Raw genomic sequence first — 23,522 nt, 5'->3', positions numbered from 1 at the left:
CAGCTAGTTACAACTAGACAACACTGATACAGCTAGGTTTACCATTTACCAACCACTGATACAGCTGGGTTACAACTAGACAACACTGATACGGCCTAGGTTACCATTTACAACACTGATACAGCTAGGTTACCATTTACAACTGGACAACACTGATACAGCTAGGTTACAACTAGACAACACTGATACAGCTAGGTTACCATTTACAACTAGACAACACTGATACAGCTAGGTTACCATTTGACAACACTGATACAGCTAGGTTACCATTTACAACTAGACAACACTGATACAGCTAGGTTACAACTAGACAACACTGATACAGCTAGGTTACCATTTACAACACTGATACAGCTAGGTTACCATTTCTGGCACTGATACAGCTAGGTTACCATTTACAACTAGACAGCTTGCCTGATACAGCTGGGTTACAACCAGACAACACTCGATACAGCTGGGTTACCAGAGCTTACAACTAGACAACACTGATACAGCTAGGTTACCATTTACAACACTATTCTACCTGACTAAGGTTACCAGAAACTTTAAACTAGACAACACTGATACAGCTAGGTTACAACTAGACAACACTGATACAGCTAGGTTACCATTTACAACACTGATACAGCTAGGTTACCATTTACAACACTGATACAGCTAGATTTACCATTTACAACACACTAGATACAGCTAGGTTATCATTTACAACACTAGTCAGCTAGTTTACCATTTACAACTAGACAACACTGATACAGCTAGGTTACCATTTACAACTAGACAACACTGATACAGCTGGGTTATAATTTACAACACTGATACAGCTGGGTTACCATTTACAACACTGATACAGCTAGGTTACCATTTACAACTGACAACACTGATACAGCTAGGTTACCATTTACAACTAAGACAACACTGATACAGCTAGGTTACCATTTACAACACTGATACAGCTAGGTTACCATTTACAACACTGATACAGCTAGGTTACCATTTACAACACTGATACAGCTAGGTTACCATTTACAACTAGACAACACTGATACAGCTAGGTTACAACTAGACAACACTGATACAGCTAGGTTACAACTAGACAACACTGATACAGCTAGGTTACCATTTACAACTAGACAACACTGATACAGCTAGGTTACCATTTACAACTAGACAACACTGATACAGCTAGGTTACAACTAGACAACACTGATACAGCTAGGTTACCATTTACAACTAGACAACACTGATACAGCTAGGTTACAACTAGACAACACTGATACAGCTAGGTTACCATTTACAACTAGACAACACTGATACAGCTAGGTTACCATTTACAACTAGACAACACTGATACAGCTAGGTTACAACTAGACAACACTGATACAGCTAGATTACAACTAGACAACACTGATACAGCTAGGTTACAACTAGACAACACTGATACAGCTAGGTTACCATTTACAGCTAGAGAACACTGATACAGCTAGGTTACAACTAGACAACACTGATACAGCTAGGTTACCATTTACAATTAGACAGCACTGATCAAATCAAATCAAATTTATTTATATAGCCCTTCGTACATCAGCTGATATCTCAAAGTGCTGTACAGAAACCCAGCCTAAAACCCCAAACAGCAAACAATGCAGGTGTAAAAGCACGGTGGCTAGGAAAAACTCCCTAGAAAGGTCAAAACCTAGGAAGAAACCTAGAGAGGAACCGGGCTATGTGGGGTGGCCAGTCCTCTTCTGGCTGTGCCGAGTAGAGATTATAACAGAACATGACCAAGATGTTCAAATGTTCATAAATGACCAGCATGGTTGAATAATAGTAAGGCAGAACAGTTGAAACTGGAGCAGGAGCATGGCCAGGTGGACTGGGGACAGCAAGGAGTCCTCATGTCAGGTAGTCCTGGGACATGGTCCTAGGGCTCAGGTCCTCCGAGAGAGAAAAAGAAAGAGAGAAGGAGAGAATTAGAGAACGCACACTTAGATTTACACAGGACACCGAATAGGACAGGAAAAGTACTCCAGATAAACAAACTGACCCTAGCCGCCCGACACATAAACTACTGCAGCATAAATACTGGAGGCTGAGACAGGAGGGGTCAGGAGACACTGTGGCCCCATCCGAGGACACCCCCGGACAGGGCCAAACAGGAAGGATATAACCCCACCCACTTTGCCAAAGCACAGCCCCCACACCACAGCTAAGTTACCATTTACAACTAGACAACACTGATACAGCTAGGTTACCATTTACAACTAGACAACACTGATACAGCTAGGTTACAACTAGACAACACTGATACAGCTAGGTTACAACTAGACAACACTGATACAGCTTAGGTTACAACTAGACAACACTGATACAGCTAGGTTACCATTTACAACACTGATACAGCTAGGTTACCATTTACAACTAGACAACACTGATACAGCTAGGTTACAACTAGACAACACTGATACAGCTAGGTTACAACTAGACAACACTGATACAGCTAGGTTATCATTTACAACTAGACAACACTGATACAGCTAGGTTACAACTAGACAACACTGATACAGCTAGGTTATCATTTACAACACTGATACAGCTAGGTTACCATTTACAACTAGACAACACTGATACAGCTAGGTTATCATTTACAACACTGATACAGCTAGGTTACCATTTACAACTAGACAACACTGATACAGCTAGGTTACCATTTACAACACTGATACAGCTAGGTTACCATTTACAACACTGATACAGCTAGGTTACCATTTACAACACTGATACAGCTAGGTTACCATTTACAACACTGATACAGCTAGGTTATCATTCATAACAACCCTACTGTGGTTCCATGTTCATAACAACCGTACTGTGGTTCCATATTCATAACAACCCTACTGTGGTTCCATATTCATAACAACCCTACTGTGGTTCCATATTGTAACAACTCTACTGTGGTTCCATATTGTAACAACCCTACTGTGGTTCCATATTCATAACAACCCTACTGTGGTTCCATGTTCCATGTTGTAACAACCCTACTGTGGTTCCATATTCATAACAACCCTACTGTGGTTCCATATTGTAACAACTCTACTGTGGTTCCATATTGTAACAACCCTACTGTGGTTCCATATTGTAACAACCCTACTGTGGTTCCATGTTCCATGTTGTAACAACCCTACTGTGGTTCCATATTGTAACAACCCTACTGTGGTTCCATATTGTAACAACCCTACTGTGGTTCCATGTTCCATGTTGTAACAACCGTACTGTGGTTCCATATTCATAACAACCCTACTGTGGTTCCATATTGTAACAACTCTACTGTGGTTCCATATTGTAACAACCCTACTGTGGTTCCATATTGTAACAACCCTACTGTGGTTCCATGTTCCATGTTGTAACAACCCTACTGTGGTTCCATATTCATAACAACCCTACTGTGGTTCCATGTTCCATGTTGTAACAACCCTACTGTGGTTCCATATTCATAACAACCCTACTGTGGTTCCATGTTCCATGTTGTAACAACCCTACTGTGGTTCCATATTCATAACAACCCTACTGTGGTTCCATGTTCCATGTTGTAACAACCCTACTGTGGTTCCATGTTCCATGTTGTAACAACCCTACTGTGGTTCCATATTCATAACAACCCTACTGTGGTTCCATGTTCCATGTTGTAACAACCCTACTGTGGTTCCATGTTGTAACAACTCTACTGTGGTTCCATATTCATAACAACCCTACTGTGGGTTCCATGTTCTAACAACCCTACTGTGGTTCCATATTCATAACAACCCTACTGTGGTTCCATGTTGTAACAACCCTACTGTGGTTCCATATTGTAACAACCCTACTGTGGTTCCATATTCATAACAACCCTACTGTGGTTCCATATTCATAACAACCCTACTGTGGTTCCATGTTCCATGTTGTAACAACCCTACTGTGGTTCCATGTTCCATGTTGTAACAACCCTACTGTGGTTCCATGTTGTAACAACCCTACTGTGGTTCCATGTTGTAACAACTCTGTGGTTCCATATTCATAACAACCCTACTGTGGTTACATGTTGTAACAACCCTACTGTGGTTCCATGTTGTAACAACTCTACTGTGGGTTCCATATTCATAACAACCCTACTGTGGTTCCATGTTGTAACAACTCTACTGTGGTTCCATATTCATAACAACCCTACTGTGGTTCCATATTCATAACAACCCTACTGTGGTTCCATATTCATAACAACCCTACTGTGGTTCCATATTCATAACCCTACTGTGGTTCCATATTCATAACAACCCTACTGTGGTTCCATGTTCCATGTTGTAACAACCCTACTGTGGTTCCATGTTGTAACAACCCTACTGTGGGTTCCATGTTGTAACAACCCTACTGTGGGTTCCATGTTCATAAAAACTCTAGTCACTGACCCACAGCTAAAAAGCAGCCACTACTTCTTCATCTTTTGGGGCGGCAGCGTAGCCTAGTGGTTAGAGCGTTGGACTAGTAACCGGAAAGTTGCAAGTTCAAACCCCCGAGCTGACAAGGTACAAATCTGTTGTTCTGCCCCTGAACAGGCAGTTAACCCACTGTTCCTAGGCAGTCATTGAAAATAAGAATTTGTTCTTAACTGATTTGCCTGGTTAAATAAAGGTAAAAATCAAATAAAAAAATAATCTATTTAGATATTAAATCAGTTTCTCATCAGTGTGAAAGCTACTCTTCTTTTCTGCGCTTGAATACAAATGTAGTCATAGTGTGATAATAATATTATGTTCTTTCATGTCTCCAGGACAGCTAATTAGTTATAGCACGACTCAGTAATTGGAGAGGTACTAGAATGAGATAGGCAGGAACGCACACACACACAATGTTCAGCCTCGGGCTTAGCTCCTCATTCTCATTTAGAGAGGAGAAGGCGGGAGATAAGAAGAGTGGAGAAGGGGGGGGATGAGATGGGTAGAGAGGGGAGGAGAGGAGAGGAAAGGAGAAGAAGAAGGAGAAAAGAGAGGGTAGGGTAGGAGAGAGGACGAGAGGAGAAAGGAGAAGGGAGGGGAGGGGAGGAGAGGTGAAGGGCAGAGGATAGAAGAGGAGGGGAGGGTAGGAGAGAGGATGAGAGGAGAGGGAAGGAGAGGAGAGAGGAGAGGGGAGGAGAGGTGAAGGGCAGAGGATAGAAGAGGAGGTTAGAGGGGAGGTTAGGAGATAGGATGAGAGGAGAGGAGAGAGGAGACGGGAGGGGAGGAGAGGTGAAGGGCAGAGGATAGAAGAGGAGGGGAGAGGGGAGGTTAGGAGAGAGGATGAGAGGAAAGGAGAGGAGAGAGGAGACGGGAGGGGGAGGAGAGGTGAAGGGCAGAGGATAGAAGAGGAGGGGGAGAGGGAGGGTAGGAGAGAGGATGAGAGGAGAGGGAAGGAGAGGAGAGAGGAGGAGAGGTGAAGGGCAGAGGATAGAAGAGGAGGTTAGAGGGGAGGTTAGGAGAGAGGATAAGAGGAGAGGGAAGGAGAGGAGAGAGGAGACGGGAAGGGAGGAGAGGTGAAGGGCAGAGGATAGAAGAGGAGGTTAGGAGAGAGGATGAGAGGAGAGGGAAGGAGAGGAGAGAGGAGACGGGAGGGGAGGAGAGGTGAAGGGCAGAGGATAGAAGAGGAGGGGAGAGGGGAGGGTAGGAGAGAGGATGAGAGGAGAGGGAAGGAGAGGAGAGAGGAGGAGAGGTGAAGGGCAGAGGATAGAAGAGGAGGTTAGAGGGGAGGTTAGGAGAGAGGATAAGAGGAGAGGGAAGGAGAGGAGAGAGGAGACGGGAGGGGAGGAGAGGTGAAGGGCAGACGATAGAAGAGGAGGTTAGGAGAGAGGATGAGAGGAGAGGGAAGGAGAGGAGAGAGAGGAGACGGGAGGGGAGGGAGAGGTGAAGGGCAGAGGATAGAAGAGGAGGTTAGAGGGGAGGGTAGGAGAAAGGATGAGAGGGAAGGAGAGGAGAGAGGAGACGGGAGGAGAGAGTTGAGGTGAAGGGCAAAGGATAGAAGAGGAGGTTAGAGGGGAGGGTAGGAGAGAGGATGAGAGGGAAGGAGAGGAGAGAGGAGATGGGAGGAGAGGAAAGGAGAAGAGAGGGGACGAGGAGACGGGAGGGAGGAGTGGAGCAGAGTAACACTTGACAAGGAGAGGCGTGGGAGAGTCAACAATAGCGGGAACACCGCAGCCCACACGCTAAAGTGACGAGGGAACTTGAAGCAGGCAACATGACTCAGGCCTTCCACAACAAAGCCCAAGGACATGCAGTCAGCGGACTGTTCTAGAAGACGGCAGCGCACGTGCATGTCAAATAGCACTCTGTCTCAGAGTGACCTACGTAGCGAATAGGGTGCCATTTGGCATGTCCACATTATAGCCTTTCTGTGAGACTCACACATCACAGCTCCAACAGTACAGTCTCGCTGCCTCGTCTAAAAGCTACTGAGCACAGTTGATGGTGCACATAGAGTATAAATGTCATGCATTCAAGATGATACGCTACACACAATATAATACACAAAAGTATGTGGACACCCATTAAAATGAGTGGATTCGTAGACATAGATAAACATTGGCAGTAGAATGAAGACCTCAGTGACTTTCAACGTGGCACCGTCACCTTTTCCAACAAGTCAGTTCATCAAATTTCTGCCCTGCTAGGTTCCGACCCGTCAGCACAAGTACTGTTCGCCGGGAGTTTCATGAAATGGGCACACAAGCCTAATATCTCCATGCCCAATGCCAAGCGTCGGCTAAAGTGGTGTAAAGCTCTCCGCCATTGGACTCTGGAGCAGTGGAAACGCATTCTCTGGAGTGATGAATCCCGCTTCACCATCTGGCAGTCCGAATCTTGATTTGGCGGATGCCAGTAGAACGCTACCTGCCCCAATGCATAGTGCCAACTGTAAAGTTTGGTGGAGGATGAATAATTGTCTAGGGGCCCTTAGTTCCAGTGAAGGGAAATTTTAACGCTTCAGCATACAGAGTCAAAGTCTACTCCCCTTCGTCCGTGATTGGTCAACTGTAGGGATGACGCGAGTTTCATCTTCTTGTTGATTCAGTACCAAACTCAGGGGAGAAAGATGGCGGAGGTGGATGCAGTTCCAATCAAGCAGCGTGCACGAACAAAATTTGGTGAAGAGGAATGGTCTGAATGGACAACAGTAGTAGCGAGAACTGGACCAAAAAAGGAAATTATCTAAAATTGTAGTTGAGGATACGTTTATGAATGACAATGAATCGCTTCTTGTTGGGATGCGTTTGTTGAGAAAGGACGCGTATGTGGGAAACCCGTTTGAGGTGTCAAAAATTGTGAAGTATGTACTTGGAAAAGTGGCGTCAGTCAGAGTGAACGGGAGTGGTCTTTATTTTGATTCATTGTATTGTTCTGAAGAACAGAGGAAAGATTGCAGGCTGAGCTTCAAAAAGAAACCCGGACAACAAGATTTGTGTTCTGAACTTTCGGAGTAGAGACACCTGTCAAAGGAGGCATCTCAGGGGAGTGACGACAGATGTTCAAGACCTGAAGATATTTCCTGGTGTGGTTGGTGCCCAGCGTCTGACCCGCTGGGTGAATGGAGAAAAGAAGAAAAGTCTGTCGGTACAGTCGTTTTCTGATAAAGAGTAAATACCGACGCATGTGAAGCTTATGTAAGATACGCTGTAAGAGCTTTCATTCCTAAACCCTTTGCAGGTGTAACGATTTAGCCATGATTCAGGTGTGCAGACGGATTATGAGTATACTTGAAAACCTGTGTGAAGCAATACCCACGGTGTTGCACTGTGGAGATCATGATCTCAGAGTTCCTGGGAGTGCCCTGTAAAGATGAAGGAGATTGAGGTGGGGGGATCATGATCCCAGAGTTCCTGGAGTGCCCTGTAAGGATGAAGGAGATTGAGGTGGGGGGGATCATGATCCCAGAGTTCCTGGAGTGCCCTGTAAGGATGAAGGAGATTGACGTGGCAAAAAAAGTTACGAGCAGTTAATTGAATGACGTGATTCAAATAATTGAGAAAACAATTGATGCTAGTGAAGACATGGTGGTGACTTGAGACACTACCATACTGATGGGAGATAAGATCTCAGATGAGCCCCATCCCCCCATTTTGTTACATTCCCCAGCAAGAAACAAAAAAATGTTTACTTAAACAGAAGTGGGAACTAACAAAGAGTCACTGACAACAACCGAAACATAGCATGTGGGGTTTTAGGAGGGGTTCTGAAAGACACTTATAGGGGTATTGACTCGAAACAACTGGAACCTAAAAGTAGCCCAAGAAGATGCAAACTAAATTAAAACCCACACCAAACTTAACAAGACACAGAAAATCAGATAAAATTCTATTTTTTTAAATAAATCAAATAGAGAGCGCCAACTAAAGGTGTTAACCCTCCACATCTCTCAAATCAACCGGAACACTGGGCCAGCCGCTTTAAAAACACCTACTGACTAACGAGATGACAAGTCAGCACAGGTAACACCTACTGACTAACGAGATGACAAGTCAGCACAGGTGTAACAATTACTGACTAACGAGATGACAAGTCAGCACAGGTGTAACACCTACTGACTAACGAGATGACAAGTCAGCGCAGGTGTAACACATACTGACTAACGGATGACAAGTCAGCACAGGTGTAACATACTGACTAACGAGATGACAGTCAGCACAGGTGTAACACATACCGACTAACGAGATGACAAGTCAGCACAGGTGTAACACATACTGACCTAGATGACAAGTCAGCACAGGTGTAACACATACTGACTAACGAGATGACAAGTCAGCACAGGTGTAACACCTACTGACTAACGATGACAAGCCAGCACAGGTGTAACACCTACTGACTAACGAGATGATAGTCAGCACAGGTGTAACACATACTGACTAACGAGATGACAAGTCAGCACAGGTGTAACACATACTGACTAACGAGATGACAAGCCAGCACAGGTGTAACACCTACTGACTAACGAGATGACAAGTCAGCACAGGTGTAACACATACTGACTAACGAGATGACGCCTGGGCACCCCACGTGCTAACGTCCAACCTCGAAAATCAAAGTGGAAAACCAAAGCCTGCTAACATCTATGTTAAACACACCGAGCGAACAAGCAAAGCCATATATCTTAATGTTTGGCTCTGAGTGCGCCTGCCCTACCGCCCTCCACACACGATAAGACAGAAGAAAGGAGAAATCACATTGGAACATTAACGATCTTATTTACTAATAAGACTATAATTACAACACAAAAATATGCTACCCATCTAATATCAAGTTAAATAAAGTACAAATTGGACAAAGGTAGGCTAAAGATTACTTTCACTATGACGGGGAGAGAAATGACTGACATCAATCATTACCACCACATCCAGATAGACCTGTCTCAAGACTGGGCTACTCACTCCGTGGCGCCGGTGCCGTTGACAGGTTTCCATCGGGAATAGGGTTGAGTTGATCGGTTCAGGCTTTTTCTTCTCCTCTGCATCCTGTCTTCCACACTTTAAAAAAAACTTGTTTATAAAAACGATAAACCCGACCAGACAAAACAACCGGGTGTTTACTTTGCTGCCTGTCAAAAAACAATCCAAAATCGTCGGGGGTTAAATAATTCACCCGAATGATAGGTGAATCAATTGAAATTATAGTTAATTGAGGCGGATATTCTCTGACTTTGTGCAAAAATAATCAAATATAAGATTACTGAACAGACTAGATGACAGTGAAAGACAGAGACGATTGTTTTATATCTTCTCTACTTGTTAACGAGAAGATGGGAATGGTTTGTGAGATGTGACGTCACGCCAATATTTACACCGGTCTTCCGGGCAGCGTCGTGTGGAGAAGTGCGTCTCCCTATTGGACCACAGTGGTATTACCATACTGTACACGAATAACTCTACGGAGTAACAGAAGAAGAAGGATTTCTTTACAAGACTAACCCCATCCAAACCAAAAAGCTAAATGTTTCCTAGTTGAAAATCTCGTTCGATTTTTTTTTTTCTCCATAAATGTTAGAAGTGTAGGCCTATGCTTCGTGCTGAACAAACTATCCTTGATTATGAATAAGAGGCATGAATTTAATCTAATCCGTAATGACATAACATTCACTTAATTATTATTTTGTTTTGTTTATTTATTTCAACCTAATATCTGACATAGATGAGATGGGTATTTATTTCAACGGGGCAACGACGTGACTAATGTTTCTCGATGGACCAGTGGGTAACGCACTTCCCCTTGGAACCAAAGGATTGTGGGTTCAAATCCCAACATGGCATATTGCGATTGTGGTTGATCAGTGTAATCTGCAGTACTGAACACGTGTGCTGTTGTCCATGACGCCACAGAGAATGATACTGGTGCTCACCGACAGGACCTAACAAGTTATTGGGATTCCTGTGCGATGGTTCCATACAAAAAGAAAAAGGTGTTTTGCTAAATAATCTCTCTCACACACAATGGTTCAGAAATAAAGGTTGATAGTTGACTTTCATTACTACTGCAACTGTTGAAACGAATTTGTTGTTAGTTGATTGTGAACAGATGTGGGTGTTGGATACTTATCTGCTGCATTTGTTGAGTCATATGTCTGATACGTGGTAAATACACTTGAAGTCTGAAGATTACAGACACTTAGGTTAGGAGTCATTAAAACTAGTTTACAAACACTTAGGTTAGGAGTCATTAAAACTAGTTTACAGACACTTAGGTTAGGAGTCATTAAAACTAGTTTACATACACTGAGGTTAGGAGTCATTAAAACTAGTTTACATACACTGAGGTTAGGAGTCATTAAAACTAGTTTACAGACACTTAGGTTAGGGAGTCATTAAAACTAGTTTACAGACACTTAGGTTGGAGTCATTAAAACTAGGTTACATCCACTTAGGTTGAGTCATTAAAACTAGTTTACAGACACTTAGGTTAGGAGTCATTAAAACTAGTTTACAGACACTTAGGTTAGGAGTCATTAAAACTAGTTTACATACACTGAGGTTGGAGTCATTAAAACTAGTTTACATACACTGAGGTTGGAGTCATTAAAACTAGGTTACATCCACTTAGGTTGGAGTCATTAAAACTAGTTTACATACACTGAGGTTGGAGTCATTAAACTAGTTTACATACACTGAGGTTGGAGTCATTAAAACTAGTTTACATACACTGAGGTTAGGAGTCATTAAAACTAGTTTACATACACTTAGGTTGGGTTAGTCATTAAAACTAGTTTACATACACTTAGGTTGTCATTAAAACTAGTTTACATACACTGAGTTAGGAGTCATTAAAACTAGTTTACAGACACTTAGGTTGGAGTCATTAAAACTAGTTTACATCCACTTAGGTTGGAGTCATTAAAACTAGTTTACATACACTGAGGTTAAAACTGGAGTCATTAAAACTAGTTTACATACACTGAGGTTGGAGTCATTAAAACTAGTTTACATCCACTGAGGTTGGAGTCATTAAAACTAGTTTACAGACACTTAGGTTGGAGTCATTAAAACTAGTTTACATACACTGGTTGAGTCATTAAAACTAGTTTACATACACTGAGGTTGGAGTCATTAAAACTAGTTTACATACACTGAGGTTGGAGTCATTAAAACTAGTTTACATCCACTTAGGTTAGGAGTCATTAAAACTAGTTTACATCCACTTAGGTTGGAGTCATTAAAACTAGTTTACATACACTTAGGTTAGGAGTCATTAAAACTAGTTTACATACACTGAGGTTGGAGTCATTAAAACTAGTTTACATACACTTAGGTTGGAGTCATTAAAACTAGTTTACATACACTAGGTTGGAGTCATTAAAACTAGTTTACATACACTTAGGTTGGAGTCATTAAAACTAGTTTACATACACTTAGGTTGGAGTCATTAAAACTAGTTTACATACACTGAGGTTGGAGTCATTAAAACTAGTTTACATACACTGAGGTTGAGTCATTAAAACTAGTTTACATCCACTTAGGTTAGGAGTCATTAAAACTAGTTTACATACACTAGGTTAGAGTCATTAAAACTAGTTTACATACACTTAGGTTGTCATTAAAACTAGAGTCATTAAAACTAGTTTACATACACTTAGGTTGGAGTCATTAAAACTAGTTTACATACACTTAGGTTGGAGTTTACATACACTAAAACTAGTTTACATACACTTAGGTTGGAGTCATTAAAACTAGTTTACATACACTTAGGTTGGAGTCATTAAAACTAGTTTACATCCACTTAGGTTGGAGTCATTAAAACTCGTTTACATACACTTAGGTTGGAGTCATTAAAACTAGTTTACATACACTTAGGTTGGAGTCATTAAAACTAGTTTACATACACTGAGGTTGGAGTCATTAAAACTAGGTTACATCCACTTAGGTTGAGTCATTAAAACTAGTTTACATACACTGAGGTTGGAGTCATTAAAACTAGTTTACATCCACTTAGGGTTGGAGTCATTAAAACTAGTTTACATACACTTAGGTTGGAGTCATTAAAACTAGTTTACATCCACTTAGGTTGGAGTCATTAAAACTAGTTTACATACACTTAGGTTGGAGTCATTAAAACTAGTTTACATCCACTTAGGTTGGAGTCATTAAAACTCGTTTACATACACTTAGGTTGGAGTCATTAAAACTAGTTTACATACACAGGTTGGAGTCATTAAAACTAGTTTACATACACAGGTTGGAGTCATTAAAACTAGTTTACATCCACTTAGGTTGGAGTCATTAAAACTAGTTTACATACACTTAGGTTGGAGTCATTAAAACTAGTTTACATACACAGGTTCGAGTCATTAAAACTAGTTTACATGCACAGGTTGGAGTCATTAAAACTAGTTTACATCCACTTAGGTTAGGAGTCATTAAAACTTGTTTTTCAACCACTCCTCACATTTCTTGTTAACAAACTATAGCTTTGGGAAGTCGGTTAGGGCATCTACTTTGTGAATGACACAAGTCATTTTTTCCAACAATTGTTTACAGACAGATTATTTAGACTTATAATTCACTGTATCACAATTCCAGTGGGTCAGAAGTTTACATACACTAAATTGACTGTGCCTTTAAACAGCTTGGAAAAGTCCAGAAAATTATTTAATGGCTTTAGAAGCTTCTGATAGGCTAATTGACATAATTTGAGTCAATTGAGGTGTACCTGGGTGGATGTATTTCAAGGCCTACCTTCAAACTCTGCCTCATTGCTTGACATCATGGGAAAATCAAAAGAAATCAGCCAAGACCTCAGAAAACCGACCTCCACAAGTCTGGTTCATCCTTGGGAGCAATTTCCAAACGCCTGAAGGTACCATGTTCATCTGTACAAACAATAGTACGCAAGTATAAACACCATGGGACCACGCAGCCGTCATACCGCTCAGGAAGGAGACGCGTTCTGTCTCCTAGAGATGAACGCTACTTTGGTGCGAAAAGTGAAAATCAATCCCAGAACAACAGCAAATGACCTTGTGAAGATGTTGGAGGAAACAGGTACAAAAGTATCTATATCCACAGTAAAACAAGTCCAATATCGACATAACCTGAAGGCCGCTCAACAAGGAAGAAGCCACTGCTCCAAAACCGCCATAAAAAAAGCCAGACTACGGTTTGCAACTGCAAATGGAGACAAAGATCGTACTTTTTGGAGAAATGTCCTCTGGTCTGATGAAACAAAAGTATAACTGTTTGGCCATAATGACCATAGTTATGTTTGGAGGACAAAGGGGGAGGCTTTGCAACCCCGAAGAACACCATCCCAACCGTGAAGCACAGGGGTGGCAGCATCATGTTATGGGGGTGCTTTACTACAGGAGGGACTGGTGCACTTCACAACTAGATGGCATCACGAGGCAGGAAAATGATGTGGATATATTGAAGCAACATCTCAAGACCTCAGTCAGGATGTTAAAGCCTTCTAAAAACTGAAATGTATTTGGCTAAGGTGGATGTGAACTTTCGACTTCGACTGTATCTAAAGGAGGTTAAAAAAATAAAATGTTTAAACTTGGACAGAACTGCATGTCTTAATACCTACACACTGTTTCAGTTTCTTCTGTCATATCGTGGTTCAATGGGTAAAATTGCCATGAGCACAAATATAGCATTTGAATCTGAGGAGGCATTTGATATCACTTGATTTCACTCACACTTCTCTTCTGGGTCACTGCAGCAGAAACATATAAGAGCCCATTACTGTCATTAAAGCTGTTGTTCCAAGCAATTTGCTTTTCTCCATTTCTCTGTTGTGTCACACAGAGTTGGTTGCACGAGTACAACGACAGCGTTTTCATATTCTATCCAATTTAGGTAACTCTGTCACAGAAAAGGAAGGACGCAATAACTTAGAAACATACAAATATGATTATTTGTTATCTCATTAACCATGCATCTCTTCTGATAGAGAGCAGAGTGTTAATCTATCTTATTTCTGTTCTGTTCTATTCTATTATTTTCTATTCTATTCTATTCTGATCTGTTCTATTCTATTCTATCTCAACATATTGACTACTACCTACTGATCAGTTGTTTGTCAAACATAATACAATAATACTGCTATTTGGCATCTTCATAAGATCACGTTAAAGACCTGCTTTGGCGACAAAGAAAGTATATTTTTTAAACCTTCTGCACCCCACCCCCTTTTCCACTCAGAACAGCCTCAATTCATCGGGGCATGGACTCTACAAGGTGTCGAAAGCGTTCTACAGGGATGCTGGCCCATGTTGACCCCAATGCTTCTCACAGTTGTGGACCATTCTTGATAAACCCAGGAAACTGTTGAGAGTGAACAACCCAGCAACGTTGCAGCTCTTGTCACAAACTGGTGCGCTTGGCACCTACTACCATACACCCCGTTCAAAAGCACTTAAATCCTGACACCTACTACCATACACCCCGTTCAAAAGCACTTAAATCCTGACACCTACTACCATACACCCCGTTCAAAAGCACTTAAATCCTGACACCTATTACATTTACATTTACATTTAAGTCATTTAGCAGACGCTCTTATCCAGAGCGACTTACAAATTGGTGCATTCACCTTATGACATCCAGTGGGACAGTCACTTAACAATAGTGCATCTAAAACTTAGGGGGGTGGGGTGAGAGGGATTACTTAACCTATCCTAGGTATTCCTTAAAGAGGTGGGGTTTCAGGTGTCTCCGGAAGGTGGTGATTGACTCCGCTGTCCTGGCGTCGTGAGGGAGTTTGTTCCACCATTGGGGGGCCAGGGCAGCGAACAGTTTTGACTGGGCTGAGCGGGAGCTGTACTTCCTCAGTGGTAGGGAGGCGAGCAGGCCAGAGGTGGATGAACGCAGTGCCCTTGTTTGGGTGTAGGGCCTGATCAGAGCCTGGGAGGTACTGAGGTGCCGTTCCCCTCACAGCTCCGTAGGCAAGCACCATGGTCTTGTAGCGGATGCGAGCTTCAACTGGAAGCCAGTGGAGAGAACGGAGGAGCGGGGTGACGTGAGAGAACTTGGGAAGGTTGAACACCAGACGGGCTGCGGCGTTCTGGATGAGTTGAAGGGGTTTAATGGCACAGGCAGGGAGCCCAGCCAACAGCGAGTTGCAGTAATCCAGACGGGAGATGACAAGTGCCTGGATTAGGACCTGCGCCGCTTCCTGTGTGAGGCAGGGTCGTACTCTGCGGATGTTGTAGAGCATGAACCTACAGGAACGGGCCACCGCCTTGATGTTAGTTGAGAACGACAGGGTGTTGTCCAGGATCACGCCAAGGTTCTTGGCGCTCTGGGAGGAGGACACAATGGAGTTGTCAACCGTGATGGCGAGATCATGGAACGGGCAGTCCTTCCCCGGGAGGAAGAGCAGCTCCGTCTTGCCGAGGTTCAGCTTGAGGTGGTGATCCGTCATCCACACTGATATGTCTGCCAGACATGCAGAGATGCGATCGCCACCTGGTCATCAGAAGGGGAAAGGAGAAGATTAATTGTGTGTCGTCTGCATAGCAATGATAAGAGAGACCATGTGAGGTTATGACAGAGCCAAGTGACTTGGTGTATAGCGAGAATAGGAGAGGGCCAAGAACAGAGCCCTGGGGACACCAGTGGTGAGAGCGCGTGGTGAGGAGACAGATTCTCGCCACGCCACCTGGTAGGAGCGACCTGTCAGGTAGGACGCAATCAAGCGTGGGCCGCGCCGGAGATGCCCAACTCGGAGAGGGTGGAGAGGAGGATCTGATGGTTCACAGTATCGAAGGCAGCCGATAGATCTAGAAGGATGAGAGCAGAGGAGAGAGAGTTAGCTTTAGCAGTGCGGAGGCGCCTCCGTGATACAGAGGAGAGCAGTCTCAGTTGAATGACTAGTCTTGAAACCTGACTGATTTGGATCAAGAAGGTCATTCAGAGAGAGATAGCGGGAGAGCTGGCCAAGGACGGCACGTTCAAGAGTTTTGGAGAGAAAAGAAAGAAGGGATACTGGTCTGTAATTGTTGACATCGGAGGGATCGAGTGTAGGTTTTTCAGAAGGGGTGCAACTCTCGCTCTCTGAAGACGGAAGGGACGTAGCCAACGGTCAGGGATGAGTTGATGAGCGAGGTGAGGTAAGGGAGAAGGTCTCCGGAAATGGTCTGAGAAGAGAGGAGGGGATAGGGTCAAGCGGGCAGGTTGTTGGGCGGCCGGCCGTCACAAGACGCGAGATTTCATCTGGAGAGAGAGGGGAGAAAGAGGTCAGAGCACAGGGTAGGGCAGTGTGAGCAGAACCAGCGGTGTCGTTTGACTTAGCAAACGAGGATCGGATGTCGTCGACCTTCTTTTCAAAATGGTTGACGAAGTCATCGGGCATGGACTCTACACCTGTTCAAAAGCACTTAAATCCTGACACCTACTACCATACACCTGTTCAAAAGCACTTAAATCCTGACACCTACTACCATACACCTGTTCAAAAGCACTTACATTTTTGTCTGGCCCATTCCCTCTCTGAATGGCAGACATACACAATCCATGTCTCAATTGTCTCAAGACTTTAAAAATCCATCTATGACCTTTCACTGCAGTGGGCTAAATCAGTCACACAGTGTTTATTGGTAGTCTTAAACAAGTCTACTTTGAAACTAAAGTATCCACCTCACACACTATGGGCTCAAACAAAACAAGGCACTTGTACACTTGTCAGATATAGTTTAAAAATATTACATTTTGAGTTTGCATCCCAATATTACACTTTATATACATCACAGAAGACTGAAACGCAACAAAACTGTTTGACATAGAAACACTTTATTTCATCATTAAAAAAAATTTATAATCTTTATTCATGATGAAAAATATTAGTAACGTTCCGTCCATGAGGGCAAAGAAGGCACTTTTGGTCATTGACTGCGGGAAAGGACTATCCTGTCTCCTTCCCGTTCATCTACATCTGATTGAAGTGGATTTAACAATATCAATAAGGGATCATAGCGTTCACCTGGATTCACCTGGTCAGTCTATGTCATGGAAAGAACAGTGTGTTCCTAATGTTTTGTACACTTAGTTGTTTAGCCCTAATAGTTCTCAAACCTCTTCACAATGTTGTTGTAGCATTCCTGAGCTAGCTGACCTGATTACAGACAAAGAAATACTCCTCAGATTCATCAGCTGTCCGGGTGTCTGGTCTCAGACGGTCCTGCAGGTGAAGAAGCCGGATGTGGAGGTCCTGGGTTGTCATGGTTACACGTGGTCTGTGGATCTGGAGGTCCTGGGTTGTCATGGTTACACGTGGTCTGTGGATGTGGAGGTCCTGGGCTGGTATGGTTACACGTGGTCTGCGGTTGTGTGGTTGTGTGGCCGATTTGACGCACTGCCAAATTCTCTAAAACGATGTTGGAGGCGGCTTATGGTAGAGAAATGACCATTAAATTATCTGACAACAGCTCTGGTGGACATTCCTGCAGTCAGCTTGCAAATTGCACACTCTCCCAAAACTTGAGACATCTGTGACATTGTGTTGTGTGACAAAACGGCACAAGGTGCCTTTTAGTGTCCCAGCACAAGGTGCACCTGTGTAATGGTCATCCTGTTTAATCAGCTTGATATGCCACACCTGTAAGGTGGATGGATTATCTTGGCAAAAATAGAAATGCTCACTAACAGGGATGTAAAAAAACAATTGTGCACAACATTTTAGAGAAATATACTTTTTGTGCATATGGAAAATGTCTGGGATCTTTTATTTCAGCTCATGAAACATGTGACCAACACTTTACATGTTGCATTTATATTTGTGTATTTTTGTTCAATATAAATGGCAGATTCTGAATCAGCGATAGTGAACAAGTTACATCCCTTTTTTTTCAAATGCGGTGTCATATTTACATTAAGACGAAATGTAGCTAAACCCTTAACCTTGTGAGGGTTAAGAGACCGTCTTAAAATTGCAACGCCTACTATTGCATGTTTAAGGTGAGCTGCATGTGTTTCTCATGGTGCTCATTAAGAAATACAACGGACATTACTGAACCCCAAAAAGAGTTGTCTTTGGGGTGTGGTTTAATGTGGGTGTGTCTTTGGGGTGTGGTTTAATGTGAGTGTGTCTTTGGAGTGTGGTTTAATGTGGGTGTGTCTTTGCCATACAAATCAAATCAAATTTATTTATAAAGCCCTTCGTACATCAGCTGATATCTCAAAGTGCTGTACAGAAACCCAGCCTAAAACCCCAAACAGCAAGCAATGCAGGTGTAGAAAGCACGGTGGCTAGGAAAAACTCCTTGAAAACGCCAAAACCTAGGAAGAAACCTAGAGAGGAACCAGGCTATGTGGGGTGGCCAGTCCTCTTCTGGCTGTGCCGGGTGGAGATTATAACAGAACATGGCCAAGATGTTCAAATGTTCATAAATGACCAGTTGAAACTGGAGCAGCAGCATGGCCAGGTGGACTGGGGACAGCAAGGAGTCATCATGTCAGGTAGTCCTGGGGCATGGTCCTAGGGCTCAGGTCCTCCGAGAGAGAGAAAGAAAGAGAGAAGGAGAGAATTAGAGAGAGAGAAAGAAAGAGAGAAGGAGAGAATTAGAGAACGCACACTTAGATTCACACAGGACACCGAATAGGACAGGAGAAGTACTCCAGATATAACAAACTGACCTAGCCCCGACACAAACTACTGCAGCATAAATACTGGAGGCTGAGACAGGAGGGGTCAGGAGACACTGTGGCCCCATCTGAGGACACCCCCGGACAGGGCCAAAACAGGAAGGATATAACCCCACCCACTTTGCCAAAGCACAGCCCCCACACCACTAGAGGGATATCTTCAACCACCAACTTACCATCCTGAGACAAGGCCGAGTATAGCCCACAAAGATCTCCGCCACTGCAACCAAGGGGGGGGGGGGGGTGCCAACCCAGACAGGATGACCACAACAGTGAATCAACCCACTCAGGTGACGCACCCCCTTCAGGGACGGCATGAGAGAGCCCCAGTAAGCCAGTGACTCAGCCCCTGTAATAGGGTTAGAGGCAGAGAATCCCAGTGGAAAGAGGGGAACCGGCCAGGCAGATACAGCAAGGGCGGTTCGTTGCTCCAGACAGGTTCAAATTCAAATCAGAACAAACAAACACAGGCAAGTAACTTAGTGACAGAGAGGTTCGATAACTAAGATAACTTTGCTATGGAGAATTTTTACATATGAGGACTTCTCCCCTCTGACTGACTTGCCATCTCAAGATGATCTGCTATTTCAGTTTTTATGTCTTGGCTAAAGCCTGTGCTGGCCTTGTGTTTAGCCAACCTGACAAACAGAGTTAGCATAGTTTTGGAATAGGCTAGCCAGCTGTAGGTATCTAATAGCTGATATTTCTCTGACAGATCACAGTTATGCCAAAATAACTTAATACTAGGAAGGTGTTCTTAATGTTTGGTTCTACTCAGTGTAATACTGTGTAGACGTTCTGCTAATATAACAGATATTACACTTGTCTTTCTTCTTCACAGCAGATACAGTTACTATTAGCATTTTTTATTTACCTTTATTCAACTGACAAAAGCATTAAGAACAAATTCTTCTTTTTCTTTTTTTTTGCAATGACGGCCCTAGCGGGGAACAGTGGGGTTAACTGCCTGTTCAGGGGCAGAACGACTGATTTGTACCTTGTCAGCTCAGGGATTTGATCTTTGCAACCTTAATATTACCTAGTCCAGCACACTAACCACTAGGTTTCTTGGGACCTACAACTAACCACTAAAGTCTAATAGGCTACCTGCCGCCTCCACTTCCTTATGTCTGAAACACATGCTTCTACCACTGGGCCGCCTCTGCACGGCTTCACCTGCCGTTTCATTGAAACTCTAACCACTGTGGCTACCTGCCGCCTCTACACTTAACCACTAGGCTACCTCGAATAACATCTAACCACGAGGCTACCTGCCGCCTCAATGTATAACCACTAGGCTACCTGCCGCCTCTACACCCTAACCACTAGGCTACCTGCCGCCTCTAACTCTAACCACTAGGCTAACTGCCGTCTTTCCGACACTCTAACCACTAGGCTACCGTGTAGCCTCTACACTTAACCAATCTACTCCAAAAGACTGTGGCTACCTGCCGTATCTAAAGCACTCTAACCACTGGGAGCACGCCTCTACACTCTAACCACTAGGCAGATGCCGCCTCTACACCTAACCACTAGGCTACACTCTAACCACTAGTGCTACATGCCTCTCTCTAACCACTAGGCTACCTGCCGCCTCTACACTCTAACCACTAGGCTACCTGCCGCCTCTACACTCTAACCACTAGGCTACCTGCCGCCTCTACACTCTAACCACTAGGCTACCTGCCGCCTCTACTCTAACCACTAGACTACCTGCCGCCTCTACACTCTAACCACTAGGCTACCTGCCTCCTCTACACTCTAACCACTAGGCTACCTGCCGCCTCTACACTCTAACCACTAGGCTACCTGCCGCCTCTACACTCTAACCACTAGGCTACCCTGCCTCTGCACTCTCTAACCACTAGGCTACCTGCCTCTACCTCTAACCACTAGGCTACCTGCCTCGCCTCTGGAAACACTCTAACCACTAGGCTACCTGCCGCCTCTACCTCTAACCACTAGGCTACCTGCCGCCTCTACACTCTAACCACTGGGCTACCTGCCACCTCTACACTCTAACCACTAGGCTACCTGCCACCTCTACACTCTAACCACTGGCTACCTGCCGCCTCTACACTCTAACCACTAGGCTACCTGCCGCCTCTGCACTCTAACCACTAGGCTACCTGCCACCTCTACACTCTAACCACTGGCTACCCTGCCTGCCTCTCCACTCTAACCACTGGGCTACCTGCCGCCTCTACACTCTAACCACTGGCTACCTGCCGCCTCTACACTCTAACCACTGGGCTGCCTGCCACCTCTACACTCTAACCACTGGCTACCTGCCACCTCTACACTCTAACCACTGGGCTACCTGCCGCCTCTACACTCTAACCACTGGGCTACCTGCCTCTCTGCACTCTAACCACTGGCTGCCTGCCGCCTCTGCACTCTAACCGCTGGGCTACCTGCCGCCTCTGCCCTCTAACCACTGGGCTGCCTGCCACCTCTACACTCTAACCACTAGGCTGCCTGCCCCTCTACACTCTAACCACTAGGCTACCTGCCGCCTCTGCACTCTAACCACTGGGCTGCCTGCCACCTCTGCACTCTAACCCACTGGGCTACCTGCCACCTCTACACTCCTGCCACTCTACCTGCCACCCACTACTGCACCTGCCACCTCTACTACTCTAACCACTGGGCTGCCTGCCGCCTCTGCACTCTAACCACTGGGCTACCTGCCTCCTCTGCACTCTAACCACTGGGCTACCTGCCACCTCTACCACTCTAACCACTAGGCTACCTGCCACCTCTACCTCTAACCACTGGGCTACCTGCCACCTCTACTCTAACCACTGGGCTATACACTCTAACCACTGGGCTAACCACTCTAACCACTGTGCCGCCTACTGCTCTAACCACTGGGCTACCTGCCACCTCTACACTCTAACCACTAGGCTACCTGCCGCCTCTACCTCTAACCACTAGGCTACCTGCCACCTCTACACTCCTAACCACTAGGAGTACATCTGTATCAGCCTGAGAGCAAGGTCTGTTCGACAGCTTTTCAGGGACTCCATGACAAACCATTTCTCCTGTATCAACCTGTCTGTTAGTCAGGGGACTCCATCTGTATCAGCCTGTCTGTTAGACAGTCAGGGAACTCCATCTGTATCAACCTGTCTGTTAGTCAGTCAGGGACTCCATCTGTATCAACCTGTCTGTCCGTCCAGGACTCCATCTGTATCAACCTGCCCTGTCCGTCAGACTCCATCTGTATCAACCTGTCTGTTAGTCAGTCAGGGGACTCCATCTGTATCAACCTGTCTGTTAGTCAGTCAAGGGACTCCATCTGTATCAACCTGTCTGTTAGTCAGGGACTCCATCTGTATCAGCCTGTCTGTTAGACAGTCAGGAACTCCATCTGTATCAACCTGTCTGTTAGTCAGTCAGGGGACTCCATCATGTATCAACCTGTCTGTTAGTCAGTCAGGGACTCCATCTGTATCAACCTGTCTGTTAGTCAGTCAGGGGACTCCATCTGTATCAACCTGTCTGTTAGTCAGTCAGGGGACTCCATCTGTATAAACCCGTTCGTTAGTCAGTAGACTATCTGTATCAACCTGTCTGGTCAGTCAGGGGACTTTCTGACAAACCATCTCACATGTCCTCCATCTGTAGAAAACACAGCACTGACATTATCGATGGTAGGTGTTAGTGAATTTCCAGGGCAGACAAGTGATAGCATTTTGACCTATGACCAGATCGAACGTGACTGAAATGAAATGCGTCTGTTGCCTTGCCAAGGTCTGCCTCAGCCTTCTACTCCTGATATGGATGGAGGGTTTCCCGACGACACTGCTGAACAACAAACACACCAGGTTTTTTGTAAGTAGCCTGATACTGAAATGGAAAAAATGATATATATATATATATAACCACTCAATAAACATAGAGAGATAAAAAAAAAAAAACTTCCCTCTAGTTTGGAAGTAATTATACTAAACAGAGTGACTAAGGACAGACTCGATTCAGGTCAGTAGCGCTGACCCTGTTACTATGCAACCAGCTGTGTACTGTTAAGTTGCTGAATGCTCGCTGACACATATTTGTAGCCTGTTTATATAAAGAAGACAGGTACTCAGGCTAGACAAGTACCACTCATGTATTTTTGCTGTAGAAAATACACATTATATATATATAGAGAGAGAGAGATTTTATTTTTTTAGGAGAACATGTATGTTGTTTTAGCACTACTAGCAGACGAAGCCTGGTAGCTAGTGCCAACTAACCTAGCCGTTGATCATGACTCCCATTACAGTACAGGGCTCGAGTTATATCGAGAGCAAGAGATAACTCTAACAACCTGTCTGTTCTCATAAAAAGTAGCTACTTAACCAACCCGGATTTCCCAAATTATCTTCTTTTTTTAAAAATTGTATTTATTTTATATTTC

The 23,522-nt window shown here is 44.2% G+C and overlaps 1 protein-coding gene and 1 non-coding gene across 2 annotated transcripts in view; one reads left to right on the top strand and one right to left on the bottom strand.

The window, feature by feature from the left end:
- Nucleotides 1–23,522, bottom strand: part of map2k1 (mitogen-activated protein kinase kinase 1) — a 53,604-nt gene that overhangs the window by 26,292 nt on the left and 3,790 nt on the right.
- LOC124038845 lies at nucleotides 10,304–10,434 on the top strand. Its single transcript, XR_006839448.1, has one exon. It is a non-coding gene; the product is annotated as a small Cajal body-specific RNA 14 (non-coding RNA).

The sequence above is a fragment of the Oncorhynchus gorbuscha genome, linkage group LG06 (assembly GCF_021184085.1).
Source record: "Oncorhynchus gorbuscha isolate QuinsamMale2020 ecotype Even-year linkage group LG06, OgorEven_v1.0, whole genome shotgun sequence".
Taxonomy (NCBI): Eukaryota; Metazoa; Chordata; class Actinopteri; order Salmoniformes; family Salmonidae; genus Oncorhynchus; species Oncorhynchus gorbuscha.
Note: the sequence above shows the minus strand (reverse complement) of the source record. Positions and strands in the feature narration are given on the sequence as shown.